General features: G+C 33.6%; 1 long non-coding RNA gene across 5 annotated transcripts; it reads right to left on the minus strand.

Annotated features, from left to right (window-relative positions):
• Positions 1 to 205: 205 nt before the first annotated feature.
• Positions 206 to 2,676, minus strand: LOC141668078 (uncharacterized). 5 transcript variants are annotated; one of them, XR_012552891.1, is made up of 4 exons: positions 2,441 to 2,676; positions 2,066 to 2,162; positions 1,331 to 1,383; positions 206 to 1,244 (listed from the first exon to the last, which is right to left on the minus strand). It is a non-coding gene; the product is annotated as an uncharacterized LOC141668078 (long non-coding RNA). The 5 variants fall into 5 exon arrangements; XR_012552889.1 differs by lacking the exon at positions 2,066 to 2,162 and having other exon boundaries at positions 206 to 399; positions 517 to 1,244; positions 2,441 to 2,670; XR_012552888.1 differs by having other exon boundaries at positions 2,066 to 2,676.
• Positions 2,677 to 4,479: the final 1,803 nt, after the last annotated feature.

The following is a 4,479-nucleotide window of genomic DNA, read 5'->3' on the forward strand; positions in this document are numbered from 1 at the left end:
CAATAGGAACTTCAGGGTATAGCAACACGGACTTGGTATTGCAATAGGTATACTACCTGACAAAAAATGAGCCCCACTAGTGGGCCCCACATGTGGGCCGCACGTCAGTAGTTTTTAAAATATCCATATTTAATAGTTTTTTTGTTTTTTTTTCTTTAAATTTTTATAAATATAATATTAATTAGACAAATATTTATATCCAAAATATAAAACTCAAATTAAATTAATAAATGTAAAACTCATGAATCATTCCAAAGAGTTTGAACAAAATTCTATAAAAATTACATTCTACTATCATTAAGAACTATAACAAGTTCTATAAAAATACACGTTAAAATAAATCTAAACAGGCCAGTTGTAGTAGTACGAGTCCCTGAATGCTTTGCTCTGCCTGTTCCACTGCAAAAGAATAAAAATTAAGCAAGAAATTGATTAGAAATAGAAATTTTGCTTACCTTAGCACTTGCATATAGTTGTAAACAGTAGATGCAGTATTACTCTACATTCTTTTGGTACCTGAATTCAACCAATTTCACAACGATCACCGACATCAAAAGGGTGAATCACAAATAAGGAGATAATAGCTTCAAAGACAGTCTTGCAGAAATTTCCAAATATAGATGTCACAACAACTGTCTGAGAGCTAACAACAAGCAAAAATTGGGTGGAAGCAAGTACCAGTATCAAAATGCAGATAATAAAGATAACCGCTCCAACTACTGCAGTGCACTCTGAACTTATCATCACTGTCCACTTATCTAAATTGCCAAGCAACATGTAGAAAGCTAACCTAAAAATATGCCATAGCAAATATTTGCTGAACAACAGCTTCAGTTTTCAGTTCAGATTTCAGAATAGATCATCTGAGCTATGCTAGTTTTTCGATACATCATTCATATCGAAGAATGAATATGTTGTCTCGTCTATATTAAGAGGCTGTTATTTCAACCTTTCGAACTGACTTAATCTGTTGATTTTCGAAGTTTTGTAATCTGCATTTCTAAGACCCTAGAGAATAAGTGAAATCAAGCAACCAACTACATGAAGAAAGTACACCATATCGTAGCACAGACGTAGGTCCATAACATTATAACAGAACATTTGGTTTCACCTTTACCAAATAACTGCGTTATCGTACCTGAAACAGCAAGAATCTCTCTTGTAAATGATCAAAACTTGATAGGTAATAATACTTTTACAGATGCCAAGAATCATGGATTTCTGGACTACTGATGCTCATAAACCTGAATGGAAATATGCAGAAGCACCATAGGTTTAGATTGTTCATAAATTTGCGTCCTTAAGTAAAGCAGATACAGTCCATTGTTACCTTTCAGGAGATTTGCTCCGATTATTAAAGTGAGAACTGGGACAGCTGCATCTCTGCAGGTCAAGGAGCATAGATCGATACAGTAAATGATTCAGTTACAAAGAAACACCAACCATACATCTATAGATTAACTTAATCCAGTGTTTTTAACCAGTCGACGTTTAAATGTAAAATTGATGTGTAGCCACAGCAATGTAGCAGTTACAATCTGGTCTTTCAGTGCAAGAAAGAGTATTTAAAAATTCCGCAAGTAATCACTCTTAACTAATAAAATTGGAATGCAATTACTCCTCTCTTGGTTTATAAGGTCGCAAATAATCTTCATTGATAACGAAATAGATATCAATGTTAGCTGATGATGATCATGATTCTTTATTAGACTTAACAAGATCTCCGTAAATTGACATACTCGAACTGGAAGCAGAATTGATCACTAAAATACAAGAGTATATCTGACAAATACTCAGTGATCATTCCAGGTTAGCAAAATATAACATAAATTACTCCATTTCTCTATCCTGCTTCTGTACTTGAAAAATGAAAATTATCCTCGTTATAAAGTAATAGATTTCAATGTCAGCTGATAATGATAATGATTCATTTAGTAAACTTATTACAATCTCCTTAAAGATACATTGACGGTTCATAAATTAGCATTCACATAATTCACCTCTAAGGACATCAAGAAGCTACAACCAGAACACCATAATAATTCCTTTTCCAACACATACTTACAGAGGGGTGAGATACCACTAGTGGCAAAACTTCACATCTGAGAGATGTTTCTTTTATACTTCTTGACAGAAACCTTTATTAAGCTGTGGTTGCTAAGCTACATTAAAGCAATCCAAACTAATTTCAAAACTGAGATAAAGAACATCAGAAACCAGAGAAGAAATTGAAAAGTAATTATAATCTCTGGCATTTGAAATGTAACCATGTTGTGGATTTAAATAACGACACAAACCACAAACCAAGAACTTAAACTCCACATTAACCTTCATCTGAAATTTCCATACCTCGATAAACATACATCTATATTCTGAATTCATCTATAACCAACTCACAACTATCAAATACTAACAATACCCAAAATAATAAGATAAATACCTACTCTAATCGGAAAATGGTGGCAGCACGAGCAATTTGACCATCCAACTGAAAAAAAGCAGCATCAAATCGTGAATTTTGATTTTAACTTATATTATTTTAATGTCTAGCATCAAAACACACACAGACGCAGAGAGAGATAGAGAGAGAGGGTGAGGGAGAGGGAGAGAGAGGGTGGAGAGAGAGAGAGATGAACTACATTTTTAGCATTTTGAGGTATTAAAAAGATGCAATTGCACAATCATGTATATTATTTTTTCTTAGAGACAAATTATCAAACCGCTTACAAGTAGGTGGCCGAGGTGGCCAGCCGAGCGGGCCAGACCGTGCCGTGCCGAGTTTCCGGCGGTCCGGTTCATATTCAATCAACTCGTGAACGGCTCGTGAAAGTGTACGAGCCGTGCCGAGCCGTGTCGTGCCGTGCCGGTTTGACGAAATATTAACTCTCGGATCGGCTCGTGAATTAGACGAGTTATGCGAGTTAGGCGAGTTACACGAATTATTCGGTTCAAGCGAATCAACGAAGCGAATTATTCAGTTTATTCTGTGTGCAACTGTGTCTGTGTCTGTGCATTAACGAGTCCACTGAGTTTTTTTTTGTTTTTTTACTATGAATGTTGGTGTGAGGACTGAAAGGAATATGTCCTAAGTCCAATCATGTATTAGGATTTAGGAATAACTCTTTATGTAATCTGTTTTGATTTCATTGATTTTAATAAAAGACTTGTTTTGTTTTTATTACGGGCTTTATCTATTTAAGTGTTTAAATAAGATATACCATAGTTTAGAGTAAAGTTTTTTATGGATTATGATGAGATCATAATAGTGAGACCTAAAAGGATGATAACTCTAAACTTAAATAGTTCCTGGTCGTAGGATTACTAACTGGTAATTAATAATCCGCAGAGATCGGTACATACTATGCTTGCTTCATTATGAAGGATGTCTGTTCTCATAGACATTTGTGTGGTGACACTATAACTAGTATGTAGGTGCTTATTATGGAATAAGTTCACTGAACATGACTCGCACAACTGAACAACTGATGGAGTTCACTCACGTGTCAGCAGTTGTTCACATAGTGATAGTTGTACAAGTATCCTCAGACTTGAGGTCATCATAGTCATCTTGTGTACACTGAACTATACTTTGGTTTAGTTCTTAGTCTCCAGGGACAATTATTAGGGCTCTTCTGGGTATAGGAATTTGTACACGAAGATAGTGTATGATCAATAAAGGATCTACCCCTTCCAGTGAAGGAAGCGAATGTTCAAGGCTGATCCACTTATGCTAGTTCATGAATCTCTGGCCAGAGTAAATGAAATTAGAAAGGAGTTTCTAATTTGCATAGAACTACGCATAGTAAATGGTAAGCAAAGTGATTGAATTAGATAGGCTTGACACGAGATCCATGCCTTGTATTTAATCGGGACATTGTAGGGTAGAAGGAGTTTATTGTACGATAACTATTCACTGAATAGGTTCTTGGTATTCTAAGCAGTGAATTCATATTATCCGGATAGTCGCGATATGCTGAGAAGTATCCCTCACGATGTAGAATAAATGTGATTAATTAATTAATCATATTTAATAAATTAGAGAATTTATATAAATAATGATAAAATAGTTTTATTATTATTTATTTCTACTACCGGCTTAATATTGAACCTACAGGGTCACACCATAAAAAGAGAATGATTTAATGGTGGAGGAATTAATTAATAATGGCTAATAATTATTTATTTATGAAATAAATAATTAATTGGCAAATTTAATAATTGATTAAATGAGATTTAATTGATTATAAATTAATTAAGAAAAGTTCTTAATATTATTAATTAAAGGATTTAATTTTTGGAAATTAAATCAAGAGAGAGAATTATTTCTAAAGTGTTTAGAAAAAGGATTAATGATTAAAAGGTGTTTTAATTATTAATGAGAATAATAAATGGGATAATAATAATAATATTTATGGGAAAATTTCAGCTGAAAATTTTGCCTATCAATACACTATTATAGACCCTAATTTTATTCTAACC

The sequence above is a fragment of the Apium graveolens genome, chromosome 6 (genome assembly GCF_009905375.1).
Source record: "Apium graveolens cultivar Ventura chromosome 6, ASM990537v1, whole genome shotgun sequence".
Taxonomy (NCBI): Eukaryota; Viridiplantae; Streptophyta; class Magnoliopsida; order Apiales; family Apiaceae; genus Apium; species Apium graveolens.